Here is a 20,893-nt window from a genome sequence, read left to right as displayed (position 1 = left end):
TATCTACTAGGGCTAAATCTCAAGATTCTAAGGGAATCCTGACACAGTACTGGAGCCTATGTGTATACACCACATTCTCCCTTATATACATACGTATGAGAAAATTTAGTTTGTAAACTAGACACAGTAAAAGGCAAAACAACAACAATCAAATAAAACAATTATAATAATACCACTGGCAGCACCACTAATCTTGTGTTTAAGGCCATAATTAAATAAAGATTAGTCATATAATTCTACAACAGTCCATCTGATAATCCAAACTAATGGGTAGGTACTATACATGATGTGCATGCACTGAATAACGGGACAATTCATGTCCTGGGATGACATTCAATAGTGTAAGAACAACATAAAATGTGAAAGTGATTCATTATTTCTGGAATTTTCCATTTAATATTTTTAGACCACGGTTAACTGGGTAACAGAAATATTTGACAGAAATTCTTTTTAAATAACATCTCTAGATTTTATCTGTCCATTTTTTTTTTCCTTTTGGTGGCCTCTGTCTTCAAAGTGAGAGAAATCAGGTCATTCTTACTGTTCTCACCCTGGCGGCAGAACCACTAGAGTCTCATCGAAATGGGCTTGGAATCAGCCCTTTACTCCGGTCCACTGGGACAGTTTGTGCAGGTTTAGAAGACTATAGGATGAGATCAACTGCCAAGGAGGAGCCTTAGATCTTACCTTTGAGAGAGAAGGTAATGAGAGCACTGACTTAATTAACCACTGATGATGGCTGTATATCCAACTTCTGGGTTGGTGATCCAATTAAGTCTCATTATTCCCTTCATCTTCCATTGGTTTACATTGCTAACTTCTTGACATGAATATATATTATTTTTTGATCCCCTTCTGGTAGCAAATATTTAAGGCAATAAATTTATTCTAAATACTTGTATAGCTTCATCCTAAAGCTATAATGAACATTTCCATTAGAGCTCAATCTCCAAATCCCCATGTATCTCTTCTTTGACTTGTGGTGTGGCAATGTATTTAACTTTCCTAACACAGAGAAGGGTTTGAATTATCACAGATAAATTCTAATTTTAACTGCTGTAAACTTCCACAATTTTAACTGATCTAAAACTCAATCACTCTCTCTGTTGCCATTTTGTTTAATCCAACAGTTATTGAGAGTTCTCAATACATGCTCACATACTTTTCAGTTGCTTCTTGGAATCTATCAATTTGTGTTTTATTTGAGACCATCTTGTTAGAATATAAAATCACAAGTAATAGATCTTCCTGGTTAAGTACCTGCGATTTCTCTTCCCATTTGAGAATGATCCTCTTCAATATAGTGATGTTTTTTCATTAAGTTCTAGTTTGTTCAATTATTTTCAAAGCTTCTCTAACTCTTGTGGGATTAGTATTAGACTGGCATTTTTTCTTTTTCAACCTTCCTGTGTTCATGTTTTAAGTGTTACTCTTAAAAACAGCATATGGCGGGATTTTATTTTAATCCCAGTGGCAATTTGTTTTAGGTTTAGTCCACCAACATGTACGGTGATTTTCTGCACAATGCACTCGTCCATGCTCTTTATTTTGTGGTACCTATTAACAACAGTGGCTTTTTGCTTACGCCCTCATCCCTTTTGCAGTGTTTGACTATTCAAGCACCATTCTTTCTTGCTTTATAGCTTGGGTGTTAAACATTGTACTTCTTTTAAAATGAGTTCCCTTTAATATTTGTTTGTTGAGATAGGGTCTCACTATGTATTCCTGGCTGGCCTGAAACTCTCTAGGCAGACCAAGCTGGCTCTGTCCCCCGAGTGCTGGGATAAAAAGGAGGGACACACTAGCATGCTCAGCTCCTTTAAAATTTTTAGCTGTGATGTTCATCCACATTTTCCTACATATTCAACTCAGTTTCACTCCTCCATCCCCGGCTCCAACAGGAGAACCTAAAAGGCCTTAAGTCTGTTGCCATCCACCCAGCAGGAGCTCTGCACCATCTCTCCTAGTCACTGCTGCCCTGACAGACAGCTAACGCTCATTTAACTACTCAGAAGTTTGTCATTTGTTCATCATTGCTTCTTATATTTCATCCCACTAGGATCTTACCAAAAACTCCATCCGTCAATTCTCTGGACAAGTACAGCTTCCTGCTCGGCTTTTATGACCCTCACTCCCCAGAAGACCTTTGGTTCACCTTCAGTCTTCATGAGTGAGTGACTGCACAGAACCCATACAAAGGCTCTCTTTCCCCACTCCAAAGATCCGATTCTACCTCCTAGCTTTTCTTTGGTGTGAAGGTTACTATTGAAAACAGGCTACTAACCTACTGCAACCTTTGACCTCTCACCATCTTCCACATGTGTGTGTGGTGTGTGCACATGTGTAAATGTCAGGTGTTAATGAACATATTCACATGCATAGAGAGGCCCCAAGTTGACTTATGTGTCATTCTTGAGTACTCTGTTGAAGCAGGGTCTCTCAGTTGAACCTAGAACTTACTGATGAGCTAGTCTTGCTAGCCAGCTTGCTCAGAGATCCTGCCTCTGCCTCCCAAATGTTGGGGTTACAGGTGGACCTTTCTATGGGAGTCTGCACACAGGAACTTGTGCTCTCCCCAGCCCTTCTTATCACGTTCAAGTTCTATCTTCAGAGTTCTGAGGAGCTCACAAAATACATATGTGTATTTAATCTTATTTAGGTTTATTGTGCTTTCCAAGTTTAGGAGTCATCATATTGACATCAATTCTAGAAAACTCATCATCACTAAATTCCTTTGACAACTTTGTCTCACTCCTCGTGTTCCTTCAAGGTATCACCTCTAATTAGACCTTAATAATTCTCTTGTGCAGCCATTAGAGCAGACTTCAGACATAAGGTCCACTCACCACTCTCTCTTAGACTGGATCCAAACAGCTCCTTCGAGGATTCGAGTCTTCGAGTTGTTCTGCCCTTCTCAAGTCTGCCTGCTTCTTTGACGGCACCGTCTTAACCTCTTCTGGCTTTCCTGCCTTCTGTTTTACCTTCACTTGTCACTTTCTATTGCATTTCTGCTGGGCAATCTTTATTGATGGCAGCTCTTTAGGGACTCCCCTAAAATCACCTTATCTTTGCTTCAACCAGGCCTTGGAGGGAGTCACCAGCTGTGGGCTGATTGTTACCTGTGGCAGGGACCTATGACGGAAAAATTTCAGCTTTTGACCCAACAGTTTGGCTGTCCCGTCATCTCTTCTTGCTACTAACTAGGAAACTGCCTGTCCTTTCGTGGAGGGTGAAGCCCTTCAAAAGTTCAGGACACACTAGGTGTTAGTCCCTACTTCCTACCTCAAATTCCTGTTCCATCTGAACACTGAAACCCAAGATGACATCAGCTGCCCACACCTCACCCGAAGGTATCTCAAAGTCTGCTCAGGCTGGGCCTCTGTCACTCCCTCACTTTCCCCTGGCAACCTCTTTGCTACCTTTGAAGCACAAGGCTTATCAACATTAAGTACTATTTCCAAAGAAGCATCAGAACCTCTCATCTAAAAATTTAAGCAATGCTGTTTTTTTTTAAAACAGAGTAACTGAAGAAAATGTAGCAACTAAAAGTAGAATTTTGAAATAACTTATTTCATGTGTTAAAAGTAACTTCCTACTTTAAAGAAACAATGCCATTCATTTTAAAGAGTTGAGACACTAAAAATAGAAATATATTCTATTATAAGCCTTGCTTAATCATCAGCCATTTCGGATTCAATTTCTATGCCTGAGGAAAAAAATAGAGAATTAACAAGCTTTTGTTTCCTTAAAAAAAAAAAAAAAAAAAAAAAAAAAAAAAAAAAAAAAAAAAAAGTCTTTGAAAAAAAAGACCTAAAATTCCTCTGGGGGTTTACAAGAAGCTACCAGTTTCCACTTTATTAAAAAGACAGGCCTATACAGCATGATAAAGGATCTTCAAAATAGACAAATTGGTCCAAAAGTTTTCTTACTGTAATAGACATTCATCCCCAGAAAGCAGAGGCCAGCTGGCACCGCATCCGACCAAACATCAGTTCTCAGTAAGTATTGGCTGTGAAAGGACCACTAAATATTCTATCAGAGAGTTCGATAACCAGCACTCATATGAATAAATCCAAAGAGAAAAATACAGTTATCTGGACAGAGGAAAATGTTTTGCATGTTGCTGGAGAGATGTTTCTTGGTTCTTCCGTTTTATACTTTTGCAATGGTCACTAAGGTTCTGTTGTCTGTCTGTTGCTGGCATGGGAAAGTGTGAATGATTCTCACGTCTACTACTTTCCTAAGCAACTCTGACTACTTCTAGCCTTTAGTTGTTTTGTTTTTTTAACTTTCTTGTGTCTGTAAGCATATAAATCAGTTTGTTCCTTTTTTTCCTCAATCTTGACCCATTTTACTTTCCTTAGTTTTTGTGGAGTGGGACCTCTGATACAATGCTAAAGGGAAGGACTGCCGACAGTCTTTCCTCGTGTCGAAGGGGACAATATCGATGCCTAGCTGTTTTACCCATAGTATGCATGGTAAGTTTTATCATATTATTTTTTCTGTATCTGTTAAGATAATAATATCATTCTACTCTTGTAACCTGTCAGTATGGCAAATGAACATACACTTAATTTTCAACACTAAAGCTTGCATTCCTAGGACAAACATCACTTTGTTGTTATGTGTGTTGTTGGGTTTGGCTTTCATTCCTAGGTATGAGATGACTGGTGATTTCCTCCTCCTATTTCTATGGAACAAGGTTAGCTGACAGCACAATGAATGGATACATACATCCATTTCTTCCTCTCTTCTAAGTTTGAGAAGAACTGGAATGTGCATTCTTTTTTTTTTTTTTTTTTTTTGGTTTTTCGAGACAGGGTTTCTCTGCAGCTTTAGAGCCTGTCCTGGAGCTAGCTCTTGTAGACCAGGCTGGTCTCGAACTCACAGAGATCCGCCTGCCTCTGCCTCCCGAGTGCTGGGATTAAAGGCGTGCGCCACCACCGCCTGGCGGAATGTGCATTCTTTACGTGCTTGGCAGGGATCCATTTCCTCATAATTACACGGACAAGCAGTTTTCTCTCTCCCCTAAGTTTAGTACTGATAAATTTGATTTAAATGTATCAGGATTGTCACAACTTGCAAAAGTTTTGTCATGTTAATCTGTAAAAAAACAAACTATGTATCATAAGTGATGTATCTTTTTCCTCCACTTTCTATTAAATATTTCTTTCTCAAGACAGGGTTTCTCTGTAGCTTTGAAGCCTGTCCTGGAACTAGCTTTTGTAGACCAGGCTGGCCTCAAACTCACAGAAATCCGCCTGCCTCTGCCTCCGAAATGCTGGGATTAAAAATGTACGCCAACCACTTCCCAGCTGTACTGAAATTAAATTTTTTTAAGACTGCCTAGCTACATATCCTAGAGTGGCCTCAAGATCGTTCCTATCTCAGCCTTCAGTGCTCAGGCCAGGGCTGTGTGCCATCATATCTGTTTCAGATAAGCACCAATAGTATTAATTTTTTAAAAACTGATTTAACATGAGCTTTTCATAAATGCCACTTGTCTTTTCAGTGTCTGCCATCGCAGTGAGGTCACAATCCATATACTTCATGTTGCTTACTTGTTCCCTGTTCATGGTTTTACCAGAGAGCTGCCAATCCCATCGTCTCTTCTAAGGAGGCCCTGTGACTTGGCTGCTGCTCCTTGTTTTCTGTCTCCTTTGTTCTTCCTTCCACTGCTTCATGATTGAGCTGGGCTAACTGACTTTTATCAGGTTAAAGAAATTACTTTTATCCTAGTTAGCATAAATTGCATCGAGATAGATGCTTTGCTCAATAATTTCCTTCTTCCCCTTTTGAATGTGTTTAAAGTTATTAATCTGTCAAAAATGTTTCATCTACACACTATAAATTTAATATGTACCATTTTCTTTATTGCTGTCAAAATATTTTATATTTCCCTACTTTATGACCTATAAACATTAGAGGTACTTTTAAATTTCTAAATACATGATTATTTTTCTTTTTTTATTCATATTTCTAATTTACTTGGAGTGACACTTGGGTTTCAATCAGTATTCTGTCTAACATTAGTGTCCCACCTGTCCTGGACTATTTCCTGCCCTTGACACAGACATCTGAATACTATGAAGTGTGTTAGGTGGCTGTGGGGTTTTTTATAGTCACATATAGATCAAATCTTTTATTTACTGCTTTGTTACATGATCACTAAAATTTCTCTATTTTGGCTATAAATTAGGCCATTTTACTTTATATATTTATATATCTGACCATTTTACTTTATATATTAAGATTATGTTAACTCAAAGTTAAAATGGGGCCAGTGATAGGGCTCAGCATGTAAAGTGTTTATTGTGCAAGCCTGACTGGTACCTAAGTTTGGTTCCTGGAACCCACAGCAGGAGGAGAGAACTGACTCCCACAAGTTGTCCTCTGACCGTGTATACACACACACACACAATTTTTTAAGCTAAAAATGCTTAAATTGTTTACTTCACCTCCCTCTACAATGCTTTCACACTTATCTCAGCCAAAATGCTGCTAAGCAATCACGTTGTGCTTTTTTTCTGCCTTAAAATCTACTCTCATAATACTGACACAACATCAGTTTTCTTTCCGCTCTCTGTGTAACACCCCTGGCTGTCCTGGAACTTGCTCTGTAGACCAGGTTGGCCTCGAACTCACAGAAATCCGCCTGCCTCTTCTTCCCAAGTACTGGGACCAAAGGTGTGCACTACCACTGCCCACCTCTTTCCACTTTTAAGATGAGAGTCTTTCTATATTGCTCAGGCTGCCCTAGGCTAGCATATAGCACCAGCACATGTGAACTGGCTTTCTCCATCCATTCTACCTATGACAGTGCAACAGCTGTATTTTTAGAATGCAGCATGTCTTTGGCTTTTACTGGAGTATTTAGGTAATTGGCATTCAATATGAATGCTAATGCACTGGGTTTAAACCTGTGTTTTCTCTAACATTAGTCTCCCATCTGTCCTGGGCTGCTTTTTGTCTTTATCCTTCTTGATTACTTTTGAATGTTTTGTTTCCCCTTCTAGTATTACAGAACTAACCCACTCTTTAATTCTTTAGCAGTAACCTTTGGCGGGGGAAGAGGGGGTGTCAATATTCAGTGATCATAAAAGTTAAAAAAAATTTATTCTGTCCCACCAATTCCTTCACTCTCTCTAGATATTGCTTTTATGCATTTGCTCTTACAGTTTTTCAGTCTCACCAACATATGGCATTATTAAAAATTATCCAAATATTAAGCACCTTCTTTACTTTTCACTCTTTTCCTCCTGGCCTTACTTTCCTTCCAGGAACACCCTAGAGTTTCCTGATGATCTACTAACAGTTTGCTTCTGTTGCTTCCCCCAACCCCACAGAGGCTGGAGAGATGGCTCAGTGGTTAAGAGCACTGGCTGCTCTTCCAGAGGACCTGGGTTCAATTCCCAGCAACCTGATAGCAGCTCACTAAAGTCTGTAACTGTAGTTTGAGGGGATCTAACACCCTACCATCACACAGACATAAATGTAGGCAAAACACCAATCCACATAAAATAAAAATATATAAAACAGTTTCTCTCACTGCTGAATTCTTCTCTAGTTACATCATGAATTATCTCCATGTAGATTTACTTTTATTCTGTTTGTGTTATTGGGATCTTTAAAAAGATGGGTATCTCACCTATTATGTAAGACTATCAGCTACTATCTCTGCCAACACTGGTTCTTTCTCCCCCCTCTGGAATTGTAATTCGACACACGTCTCAGTTTGTTCCCCTTGGTTCTCCATTGCTCCCACAAAGCACCTGTCTGTGGTTCTTCATAGTCAATTCTGCGTACTTTCTTCTGCTCTGCCTTACATTCCAGTTCTGATCAGTCCCGTCTAACCTGCTATTGAACCCATCTGTTGTGTTTTTATTACAATTATTGGACTATTTATCCCTCTAAGTTGTACTTAGTCCCTTTTCAAATGTGCTAGATCACTGTATAGTTTCTAACACTTGTAGATATTTTAAACCCTTTCTATTACTTTCAGCTCAGCAGGCGGTGGTGTTTAAACCGGGTCAACAACTCTACCTCATGCTCACAGAGCTGTTCCTACTGTCTTCATCCACAACACTTTGCAACCTTTGTGTTTATTCCTTGTGTTTCATAACCATCCACTGTCCATGTTCCTGTTATAATCATGCCTTGGGGATTCTCGAAGCCCAGGAAATAGCTGCGGCCCTTCCAACAGTCAAGGACTAGCCCAGGAGCACTGCTTAGTCACCTCTCAAGCACAAAATCTTAAACGTGTTGAGCTTCCTAGCATGTCCTATGACCTTCATGAGGGACAACTTGTGACGCCCACATTCAGGCTGTGTTCCCCCTACCCTAGCAGTTCTACAGTAGGAAAAATGTTCTGGTTTTTTTTTTTTTTTTTTTTTTTGCCTGTTTTGGTTTCTTTTCCGCGAAACTGAGTCTGGAATCCAAGGCCTCCTCGATGCTAAGCAGGAACCAACCATTAAACTACACTCCAGCCACAGAAGTGTTTAATGCCCCTGTCTTCCCCTGGAGGTTTCATTGCCCTCAGTGATACCAGCTCTTAAAGGATCACTTTATAGCATGTTGCCCACACTGACCTCTACCCTTTGACCCTGGAAATACTACAGTTTCTTCAGTTTGCTAAAAGCTCTACAGGACTGTGTTTGACTTCCTTAGAATCTTCTGAGCTATCCTATGCTTTTCAAAAGGTATTTTTACATCTTTTATTTATTTGTATCCAAATCAGAAGACTGATCAAGACAACCTCTATTGCCAGAAACCCAGTGCCCCTGCCGTGATATCTGCCACTGCTTCCACTGCTGCCACTCTCAGCTAAGCCAAATCACAGCTCACTGAATCTTAGATTTAAAGAAGAAAGACTATTGCTACATGACAAGAAGGCCGGCTTGGCTAGGGAAAGCACCTCCCAGTCCACAGCTTTACTTCTGGAGGGTTCAATAACCCCAGACAGTCACTGGACTTTCTATCATGTAAGCACGGCTGACCTCACCTTCTTACCAGAAATATGGGTTCAGTGTAAAGTGATTTATGTAAGACAATCAGATAACTTTTATTACCGTATATTGTTACAATTCTTAAACTTCATTTGTTTTTCTTCTTAATTTTGCAGTGCCTTCCTAATTTGTAAATTCAAGATTATCTTAAGTATTTAAAGGCAAAACAAAGTATATATTGAGGGTTCAGCTATCTGCAGTTTTAGGCATCTAATGGGGATCTAGGAAAGTACTCCTCACAGATAGGGGAGCACTGTATTCCACAGCAGATTAGGAGATAGAGGAGTAGGAAATCCTGGAGGGATATCCCCCTAGCACCAACCCCTGGAGGCAGACCAGTATTCTAACTAGAAATGTCTATAGCTTCATTTTTATAAAACCCACAGGTAGAAGGCTCATCCAGGAAGAACTGCTTAGCTTCTGCCTTCACTGCCCACTGCTTTCCCACTTGGCTTTGCTGCTAAGAATGTCAGTGGTCTGGCCCTTATTCCACAGCCCGCCCTGATCAACAAATCCTACTGGCCCCACAGTCCCATCCCCAATAACACAGACCTTCTAGCATGTGGGAATTAACTCTTTTTATTATCAATGTGATTCAAACTTCACTTTAGCTTTTTTTTAAGTCAGCCATTTTATAATACACCCCAAGCTCTCAAATACTGCGGTGAGAGTATAAATTACTACAAGCACTTTGAAAGAAAAGCCTGGCACTTTTCTCTATAGCTGAGCATATGCCTCTTTATAGCCTACAATTCCAGATTTAGATAGCAGACCCAATAGAAATATGTGCTCATGCTAACCAAAAGTCAGGGCGAGACCAATTATGCCAGGGTTATTTATCCACAACAGCTCCTCCCTGGAAGCTAGCCAGATACTGTGATACAGTCACATACTGGAAGATACAAGAGCAAATAAGCGGACCACAGCTATCTCAACCACATGGATGAATCTTACGTACACACCAAGGGAAAGACAAATGAGCATGTGTCACGTGATCCACTTCCATTATGTTCAGACACCAGCAAAGAGACTGTGATGCTATGAACAGGAAAGCAGGTATCCTTGAAGAAGGCAATAAAGGGACACAGGAATACAAAAAGAATGAGTTAAACAAGGGTGTGCAGTTTAAATAAGTGTATTTTACCAGGACTCAAGTACACACACATTCATTTCAGTAAAGAATTAAAAATACGCACAACTTGCATCCTAAAGAAAGGGGGCACGCTTTAAGGATTGTCATACAGTGTTGTTGCTACCCTCATCTTCCAGCTCTAACAAGCATATAGGACATTGCTCTCTCCAGAGAGAAATTAATGGGACCTCAGTCAAGGAGGGTGTCCCCTTCCCAAAGTGGCCAGGGCTTCTCATTAGCTTTGTTATTATTCTGTTCTCTTCCTGTCTTTAAAAATGGAAATAGTAGCCAGGTGGTGGTGGTGCATGCCTTTAATCCTAGTACTCAGGAGGCAGAGGCAGGCAGATCTCTGTGAGTTCGAGGCCAGCATGGTCTACAAGAGCTAGTTCCAGGACAGGCACCAAAGTTACAGAGAAACCCTGTCTTGGGGGGAAAAAGGAAATAGTACAAAGGCGGCCCTAGATCATCAACTTACCTGGGAAGTGACTTATAATGAAGAGGAGTAGCTGGGCTTCAAAGGCACACATCTTTGAGAAGTCCCTCGGCATGCCACTAATAAGACTTTTCATTAAGGGTTTTAATAATTCATTTACTCTTCGTCTCCTTCCTTTTCTCAATCACTGTGATTACTATGAAGTGACTTTCTAACTACAAACGAACATTAACTACAGGAAATAATATAGCCAACAGAAATAAAGCTATGTCTAGTTCCTATCCAGGAACAGTCTTCATGGAAAACAAGGTTGGCTTTAATACAGATTAACTGTATTATATGAGAAGTTCTAGAAAACGTACTGCCTGGGTATGGACAAGGGTCTTTTACCCTTCTGCACAAGACAACTCATTCCCATGTTCTCACTCCGGGACGCACTTGCCATTTCTTTGCCTACAGTAGAAAAGTGGAAGAGAAAGAAGGAAAGGGTCTGGACTCTGATCCTACTGAGAGGCCGCCTTGCCTCAGTCAAGTTTCCTTCACCTCAGCTAGCTTCCATGAAAAGTTCCTCAGAGGAGACACTGCCATTAGGGAAGGCAAAACCTCCTCTCACTCCTTAGCCTGACAAAAAGTCTGACCAAGAGAAAGGAAAACGCCACGCCAACCAACTACAAGACAGTAATTCTCCCCCTGCCCCATGGCACACTTTTATTCTCCAAGCACAAAATTCAACTCATTTTAGAAAAAGCCACCACACTGTTCAAACCAAAAATAACATTTGGTTTCCTAGACAGACTAGCTCCTCTGCAGGCCTGACCCAGGACCTTCTGTACCATGAGAAACGTGGGTGATCCCTGCTAATACTCCTCCTGGGACCAGAGCAGCAGTGAAGACACACGCTCAGTCCAGAGTCGTGAAACTGTCCTGCAGAACCAGGAGCCCAGGACAGAGCCAGTATCCAAGCCCACGCCCCTGCCCCAAGGCTCCTTTACACCTCTGGCTCCACGGGCAGCAAAGGGCTGACAAAGTGTGACAGTACCACTCAACGTTCTTGTCAATTTCTCAACTGGAGCCGGGCTGGAGGGAATCCAAAACTCACTCCCATTGGCCCTGGGATGTTTTGTGTTTCTATTTTATGCTCCAGCAATTTAAACTACTTTGAGTTAAATGATTATGGTCTTGCACTAGAAAAGCCTCTCTATTAGCCTAGTGAGCATGGACATCTGCTAGGTGCCATCACTGTTCTAGACCTAGGAAAAGGAATCAGATAATATCCCTGTGTTGACAGAGTTCGTCCTCCAGTGGAGACAATGACAGGCAGGTCAAACAAACATAGGACATATCAAGTGACAGGAATGAGAAGAAAGCTATGCACAGGTTGGACAGGATGGGAAGGTGTCTGTCACTTTAAATAAGATGATCAACAGATGTGAGGAAGGTGGAGGAGCAACCCTGTAATCTATCTGGGAAAAGCTCCCCCAGGTATAAGGACACATGCCAAGCCCTACCGCAGACACAAGCCTGAGGACTAAAGAAGTGGCCGGTGTGGCTGGAGAAGTGGGAAGCAAAGAGGCAGGATTGAGGCCCAAGATAACTGGAGCCCAGGAGACCACAGGCAAGACAGGCCAAGGAGCAGACAGCAGTGATGCCATCAACTGTAGCAACCATCTAGAGGGCAAGGGTGAAGTTACAGCTGGGAAACCACATCAAAGACTAAATAAAACAGGCTAGAGGTGCTGTCCCAAGGACAGCGGAACCGGCAGAGATGGTGAGAAGGGTCGAACTTAGGCTCCACTTAGAAAGCAGAGCTGATGGGATTTGCAAGGAGAGAGAACAAGGATCAGAGATAAACCAAGGCTCATGGCCTGAGAGATGGCGCCTCCTGGTCAGCTCTCATTTTACAGGGAAGGTACACTGAAGCCCAAGGAAAATCAGTTGTGCTCCCTGATCCTGGGATTAGACCCCATCCAGCCCACAGGCCCTCAAGGACTGCCAGACACACACCACACATCAGGGCAGAGCTGCACAGAAGTCAGGCACAGGCTCACAAATGCCAAGCAAGAAGCAAACCAAATTCTCACTTTTCTTGTAGAAACCTAAAATTTAATTTAAAAAAAAAAACTTTATTTTCAAAAGGTTGGTTTTGTTGTTTAGTAACAAGGGATTGGCCAAACAGATGTCATTTTTGTTCCAAGAAATATATCCACACAGGGCACTCACTGGCTTGGAGTCTGGAGACACTAACAAAGGCCTTGTCTGCTTCCAGCCTGCCCAGGCTTAAGGCGCAGAATTAAAGGTTTGAGTTCAAGAGGGTTGTTTAATCCACCTTCTGAGTCAGGTGATGCTCCCTGTCACTATAAATAAAGCTGATGACTTCCGGAACATCTCAGTGGACCCTCTCACTGACCAGCCAGAAGAGAACGACTTGTCCATCACTGGAATTTCTTCTAAACTTGGGCTTTCTGTCAATCTACCAAGCATTGACATGAGTACAACCAAGAATTCAAAAAGTCTTCCAAGTCCCAAAGAGCTTGCAAAGTCATACAGAGTATAATAGGCCCTGCAAGCAGTCTCTGTAGTGCTCAGGAAATAACTTCTATCAGCCAGAGAGAACTCCACATGCCGGAATGCAAGAGTGCTGGGGACCAGTCTAAACAACCAGGAAACACATCATTTGTATATAGCACCCTTTATAAAGTTGCTGTTCATTTCAAAAAATTGAGAGATATGTATTACTAAAATTTAAAAGAAAAGCAGAAGGTGAGTCTGGTTTTAAACTTGGGTGTGTGCCTGCCTGTTTCAGGAGACTCATTCAGAATTCGCCTGCCTAAGAAAACAATCTCCTAGAAGGCCCCGAGTTAATATTCTAAAATACTAAGCAGACTCCATCGCCTAGGCTTTCTCACTTAGAATTAAATATTTACTTTCCTTACAAGCTGCATACTTTCCATCTAATGCCTACTTATTTTTTTCTGCATTTGGTACATTTGGCCATCTTCATGCTGTTAGTTTTAGGTAAAAGTGCCTGTCCCCCTGCACTATCCAACCCCTTCCCTCATATGCACATAGAATTGAAAATGGGCTTTTCTCTTTAAGATTTATTTTTATTTTATATATGATTGCCTGCATGTATGTATGTGCATCATGTACATATCTGGTGTCTATAGAGACTAGTAGATGTCAGATCCCCTGGAGCTGGAGAAATAAGCAGCTATGATCCACAATGTTGGTGCTGCTGTTAAGAACATCAAAAGCTCTCAACCACTGAGCCAACTCTCCAGCCCCCAAGACTAATGTTTCCCAAAGGTCACAATTTACTGAGCTGAGTGTGCAAACTGCTATCAGTCGTCTGTTTTCACAGACAAACTGAACATTTCACCTGCTTCAACACTACTATGTTTTCATGTGATCAGGAGGAACAGGGACTTGAACCTTTAGAGAACAGCTACCTTGGCCTGGTGCTGTCTGGTCAAACTTGCCAAGACGATGGGAATGACATAACTCTTAAGCAACTACTCAGCACTTGCAAATTGACTAAGAAATGGAATGTTAAAATGTTACTGCCCCTTAACTTACATCCTTTAAACTTAAACAACTGCAAGTGGCTCCAGCCATACGTGATGGTACGGACAATGCTGTCGTAGACAACAGCTTCTTCACACAAATTCATGTGTCATGCATTTGTATGTACAGAGTTTGAAAGCCCAGAGCAAAGACTCTTCATAAAGGAATGAAATGCCAAGTGCCTTCCTAGGCTGCCAAATTTTCACTGTCTCTACACCTTGCCACCGAAACTCATTTTAATCTTCTAGTTGTTCTGTATCCTCTCTTGGGTAATTACTGTCCCAGCAGGATAGAATTATGTGGTCCTGTTCAAAAAGCAGAAATGATGTCACTTAGCAGCTGGCAACAGGAACAGGTCCCAAAGCCTTCTTATCCTCTGGGCTTCCAGGTTCTCATCTACTAAATGGGTGACACCCACACCTACTCTAAACATGGGTCTATTATGATGCCTACAACCACAGCAGTGTGGTATCTGATTCTGAATTGCAAGCCTTTTAAAGTTGGATTCAGATACTTTAAACCATGAGATGGTAGTCTCTCTCATCGGTATGAACTACGGACATCCTGGGCTTCAAAATTCTAAGAGCCCCGATCTTGGCCTCTTCCAGGAGCCAGACAGCCCATGTTTATACTACTCAGTGGAAAGGGGCTTACAGGGCCTTCACCACTGCAGACGTGGGATGTATAAAGGAACAACCTGGGAAGTATAAATGTCCCACAAGGGACATTTCCCCTTCTGGAAAAAAGATTTGGGCAAGCACTGTTTGCTCTATCTGTCTGTCATGCGTCTATTAGTTAAAGCCCTCGTGATAAAGGCATAAGCAAGGATCTGGGCTCCTGTGCTTTTAAAAGGTATCCCTGCTACACAATAATCCAATATTCCAATTAAATCATTTGCATGCAACCATTTAAACCGAGTTTGGTGCTATATAATTATTGTAGCATGTAGAGTTAAGGCTCATTTCAGCAAAGAGCTTAATTGCTCAAATGTGACTCGATTCAGGATTTATTTAAAACTCTCCCATCAAGCCGGGTGTTGGGGTGCACACCTGTAATCTCTGCACTTAAGAGGACCAGGAGTTCAAGGTCAGTCTAAGCTGACATGGCAATCGGACTAAGACTCCATTCTGAAAACTGTAAAAAAAGGAAGGAAGGAGAGGAGGAAGGAGGGAGGAGGGAAGGATGAGAGGAAGAGGAGGAAAGAAAAGGAGAGGGCAGGCAAGGGGAAGAAAGAAAAATGTTTCCCATCAACAACGACAAAAAAATCCATGTATTATAATACCACTCTAATCCTTAGACAAGGTAGAGGGTCAGAGTTCAAGTCCTATACACAAAATCCAAGAGTTCTAACATGCCACGACTTCACACCAACTTGCTGATTCCAAACCTCAAGCTCCCTTCTTGCCTTCAGCCCCCAATCTTGGCCTTCTCCAGGACTCAACGAGCCCAGAAGCCCGGCAATCCAAGCTTGCTCTGGCCTCTAAGTGGAAAACTGACTGAGAGGTCTGCTCTGACCTCTCCTGCACTCAAACAGAAGGGAAGTGGCATCTCAGGCCCTCAGAACAGGAAGCTGCTTCTCAAGAGAAACAGGCTGGCAGACCATAGTGGGCTGACCTTGCAAAGTTCACTAACACATTAAGACAGCTCTCAGGGAGGCAGCATGGATCACAGAAATTTCTCCGGGTGCAGGAAGTTAAGACAAGCAAGAACAGTTGGGGAAAGGTAAGAAGTGGTGTGACCGGTGAGAGCATACTGGATTGTAAAGGGCCGTGTCCAGTGTATGGACTTCGGCCTACAACGTGAGACTGTAGGCAAGATTCCACTCAGGACCCCCCACCCCCACCAGAAGACCAACTTAGCAAATGGAGATGTGGAAGACTCCAGGATCCTCCAAAGTTTCATTTCCTTGGTGTTTCCCAGTCCTGACCTCTGACCTCAGGAGTTATTGCCAAACTGCTCTCTGTCTAGCACAAGGTCCCACACTTCCTGCCCAGTTCCCCAATCCCAGGGATGAGTGGGTGGTACTATCTTCAGGCTAGAGATAAGGAAACCCAGGTTCAGAGGTTAGGAGACAGGAGCCTCAGGTGGTCAAGGGGGTGGAACCCAGGTGTGTGACTTCAGCAGCCCTGCGTGGTCCACAGAGTGAGCCAGGCGCCCCCTGTTTCCTCCGTCTCCCACGTCCCTCAACACACATCCCACAAGAACAGTCAATACCAGCCGGCTACTCCCTACGTGTGCTAGGTCTCAGTTTGAGGGACAAGCAGGAACCTTGTTTATTCAGATGGGGAAATGGGAAACGTTTGAGCGAAAACACTTGGTTGACTACCGTCCACGAAGAGTGACACTAACAGAACTCCAGCTGGTGGTTTACAGTACGGGCAGGAGACCCTACAGCATCCCGTACCGCTGGAAGCGCGGGCCGGTTGGCCTCTCTACCCCGGGCACAGCCGGGAAGCCTGGCGGGCCGGGACAGACGGCGGGCCCAGTGCCAGCGCGCTTGGCCGGCCTAGCCGGAGGTGTCTGCTTCCGCTAGGGCCTGGCACCACGGGTCCATTCATCCGCGGGAGGGAGAGGCCAGGCAGGACCCCGGGTGGCCCCAACTCCGGCGGGGTCCGGCACCCTCACGCCGGGCTCCGCGCGGCCCCGCCGGGAAACGGTGCTGCGGCCCCACCGCCAGGGGGAGCAGGGAACCTCATCCCGCACTCCGGGAAGTTGCTAAGGCCGGTCCCGGACTGCACCCGCGGCGAACCCCATGGCCCCCGCCCGCCCCGTCGGGGCCGCCGACGTGTCCGGTGGCCGCGGCCCGCAGAACCGGGCTCTGGGCCCCACGTCGCCCATCGAGTCTCAGCCCTCGTCCCAGGCCGGCCCACCGCTTTCCGCCCCCCCAACCCCCTCCGGCCCGGACTCCGGCCCGGCAACGTCATCCGGTGGCTTCCCGAAACTTAACCCCTTCCTCCGCCAGCTGTGCGCCGCCCCGCCCCGCCGCCAACTTTCTTAGCCCAACTTCGCAGCGCGCGGGCCGGCTCGACGGCCGGGCCAGGAGGGAGGGGTCGCCACGTCGCGCCGCGGGGCCACCGCAGCTCCCAGCCGGCCGACCGGCCGGGGGGTCTAACCCGAGGGGTGCGCTCGGCCGACGCCCCTGCACGGGCTCGGCCTGGCAAACGCAGCTCCGTCCCACCCGAGGGGCCGCGGCCACCGCCAGGGCGGGCGGGCCGGCGCCGCCGGGGGAGGGGCCGCCAAGGAGACGTGTCACTCGCGGCGCGGCGCGACCGGCCCGGCGCACCGACGGCCCGGCCCGCGCGCCTCCACAGCCGCCGCGGCTGCAGGGCCCGGCCAAGTTTCTTACCTGCAGCGGGAGACGCGAGAGGGAGAGCGAGAGGGCAAGAGCAGCCGCCGCCGCCGCCGCGGAACCGCGAGAGAGGAGCCGGCCGAGCCTCCGCCGAGAAGCCACCCCTGAGCAGCTGCACACACCGCGACCCCGGCGCCGTCCGCCCCGTCCGCCGTCCGCTCTGGCCGCTCGCTGGCTGCGTGCGCGCGTGTGGAGTCGTGGCACTTTCTGCCTCGGAGCTGGCGAACGGCCCCCTCCGCCGGGATCGCCGCCTCCTGCCTTCCCCACCCGGACCAGCCATTCATCGAGCCGCCTCTTCCCATTGGTCCACTAGCCGCCACTCTAACGGCAGCTGTCCAATCGAGTCGCGGACTGCCGCTCAGCGGCGGCGGCCATTGGGTAAAAGGGAGGGTCTACGTCTCAGCCAATGGGAGAGGGGAGGAGCTGCGGGGAGCCGCGGGGGGCGGGGCCGAATAGGGGCGGAGCCGCGCAGCGCAACTCTCTGCTCTGCGCGGGGGCGGGTCTCTAACGCCCCGCCCATCTAGGGAGGTCGCCTGTCGGCCCCGCCCACCCTGGGCCGCTGATCTCCACGCCACCGCTTTTTCCGAGTCGGCTCCGCCTAGGCAGATGGATAGAGGTTCGAATCCCTGTGGCCGCGGGCTGCTCTTCCCCACACGGCCAGGCTGAGGTGGCGGTGGGTGTAACCCAGAGGATTGCACAACCCCTGAACAACAGGGCAAATGCTTTATTTAAACCCAAGTAACTTCACACAAAGCACCAACCCCTGGGTCTAAAGACAAGTTATACAGGGTGAGAGCAGGGAGGATAGGGTTTTATCCGCATTCTCCAGATGGGATTTTCTTGAATAAATGAAAGAACTGAGGTGGAAGATCCAGAAAGAACAAAGGAAATTGAGGTGGGCTGTGTGTCATTTTGTTAGGAAAGGCCACTCCCTAGACTGTATGAGATACCATCCTTATGCCAATCACAAAGCAGAGTTACATCCATCCTGTGACATTTGATTCCAAGTGATGGGGACCATGAGGTTCTGTGTCAAGAAAATCTGCTGGCAATCCAGGAAACTGATCCAGTGGTATTCCAAATATTAGCTCCAACACACTCACTCTTAAAATATAAAAAAATACAAACCCAAAACCTATTCAGAGGAGGGATGCACACACCACCATGTACCAACTCAATAGAGTTGGTTCTTCCTGTCTGCGGTGGATTCCAGGGGTCAAACTAAGGTAGTCAGACTTGCATGGTAAGCACTCTTACCCTGAGCCGTCTCACCAGCCCAATACACACTCTTCAAAACCAAGTTGAAGTCAAATAATTTTGCGTTGTGGTGCTTTTTTTATTTTGTCAGAGTCTTATATGGCTGTCCACTTGTTATGTACAACAGGCTGGTGTTGAACTCACAGAGATCCACCTGCTTTTGCCTCTTGAGTGCTGGGTTTAAGGGCATGAACCCCCATGCCAGCTTAAGTTTAGGTTATATCCATTTTAACAGTATTTCTTAAAACTGTGCTTCTGAGCCTGCGCCAGAGGCAGCCTCTTTGAAATGAAGTTCTCTGTGTGTCTCTCTCTGCCGCGCGCACGCGTGTGTATGTGTGTTGGGGGAGCCAGAGTCTGATACCAGGCTTCTTTATTGCTCTGGACCTCATTCTTGCAGACAGGTTCTGTGTCTGACCCTGAGCTCGCTGCTCTGGCTAGACTGGCCGATGAGGAAGCCCTGGGGATCTGCTTGTGTCCGTCTCTAGGGTGCTGGGATTACAGGTGGCGCCTGGATTGTTCTCATTCGTGCTGGGAACTGAACTCAAGGCGCCCATGCTTTCACAGCACGCCTTCGCCCACGGAGTCTCTCCAGCCTCTAAAATGTTTTCTAATTTGTTTGTCTTGTTTCTCTAGACAGGGTTTCTCTGTGTAACAACTGTGGCTGTCTAGAACTCGCTCTGTAGATCAGGCTGGCCTTGTACACAGAGATCTGCCTGCCTCTGACTTCCAAGTGCTGGGATTAAAGGCGCGTGCCACTACCGCCCACTCCTAAAATGTCGTTTTCTAAGACACCCAAAGGACGATGACTCTATGGCCGTAGAATCCCTGCTCCAGTTTCTCCACAAGCACTGTGATTGGTCATTGCTCCTGTACAAGCTGTTGGTAGAAAGTAAAACTTTAGGGAGAGAAGACACGGGGTTAGGTTGAGACTAAACCATTCATTTCTAGTTTTAATCTCAGCAGTTCCTTCACAAATTGATTAATTGGCAGGAATTAACATAGATTACCTTTCCACACTCAGTCGTTTTCCAGGACTGAGACTTATTTGATATAAAATTCAAGAATTCCCGTTTCTGGCCAGCTGTTGACCTAGGCATTTACCTCTCGGAGAATAAATGGACTTTAAGACAGTCACTCTTCTGGGGGTAAGTAAGCACATTCATTCATGCATCCATTCACTAGTGTTTGTTAGTGCCTGGGGAAACGAAAGGCTGAACATACCACCCAAAGTGATACACAGATCCACCATGGGCCCAACGACTTGTCCATAGCAGGGTTGCCCTTTATCCCTACTCACTGTTTGTCATTTAACTGTCCCAGAAGCAAATCCCGGCAGGAGGAATTGGTTCAAATCTAGTCCTTCAACATCTGGCAGAGATTACTTCCAGGACCCCCTCTACCAGGTTGCAGCATCTGGGGATGGGCGAGTCTGATAGAAAATGATTTGCATATAGCCTCTGCACATCTTCCCAAATGCTTTAAATCCTCTCTGCATGACGTATGCTGACTGCCACACAAGGCTGTGTAAATAGTTGTGATACCGTATTGTTTCGAGAGTCATGACAAGGGGGAAAAGTCTGCACGTGCTCAATACAGACAAGTGCTTTCCAAATGTTTCTGATCGGTTGGTTAAATCTGTGGATACAGAGCTGGGGGTTGAAGGGCTGATGGAAATTCATTTGGGAGATGAGCTGGGAAACATTGGTGGAGAACTGGGGAGGGGAAAGAACCAACAGAGAAAGCACGGTATCAAGCAAGCAGCTGCTGAGGGGTGGAAACAGCCAAGACTTGTGTCACAGGGGATGCAGATAAGCCCTATAGAAGATGCCCCCAGAGATCCTCCCCAAGAGGAATGAAGACATGGCTATCCATTACCCATTCTGAGTACTTGTTGGCTAGGAGGTTCCTCAGCAGGGGGAGAATTTAACTCCCCCCAACACCTCTATCAGTGGAGAAAGCGTAGAAGCAAGAAGCCTGTAGCAGACTTGTGAGTGCCAGAGGGTGTAGCAGGAGCTGCTATTATACTTTCTACATGGGAACCTGCACCTGACGCAGAGCCCTACAGAGGAGGGGCTGGCAAATATAGGTTCTGTAAATATTATCCATTGGGCAATAGGATCACAGAGTCCCCGGGAGAAAGGAGTGTGTACAAA

General features: G+C 45.3%; 1 protein-coding gene across 5 annotated transcripts in view; it reads right to left on the bottom strand.

Annotated features, from left to right (window-relative positions):
• The window catches only part of Rrbp1 (ribosome binding protein 1), a 64,793-nt gene extending 47,079 nt beyond the window's left edge, over positions 1 to 17,714 (bottom strand). For 4 of the 5 annotated variants that reach the window (XM_038330587.1, XM_038330588.1, XM_038330589.1 and 1 more), the window contains exon 1: positions 17,481 to 17,711. The gene's annotated coding sequence lies outside the window, so the exon portion shown is untranslated. Of the gene's footprint in view, positions 1 to 17,480 lie in introns of all 5 variants that reach the window. The other variant, XM_038330591.1, reaches the window with a different exon arrangement.
• Between the last annotated feature and the right edge of the window lie 3,179 nt (positions 17,715 to 20,893).

The sequence above is a fragment of the Arvicola amphibius genome, chromosome 5, assembly GCF_903992535.2.
Source record: "Arvicola amphibius chromosome 5, mArvAmp1.2, whole genome shotgun sequence".
NCBI classification, from domain to species: domain Eukaryota; kingdom Metazoa; phylum Chordata; class Mammalia; order Rodentia; family Cricetidae; genus Arvicola; species Arvicola amphibius.
Note: the sequence above shows the minus strand (reverse complement) of the source record. Positions and strands in the feature narration are given on the sequence as shown.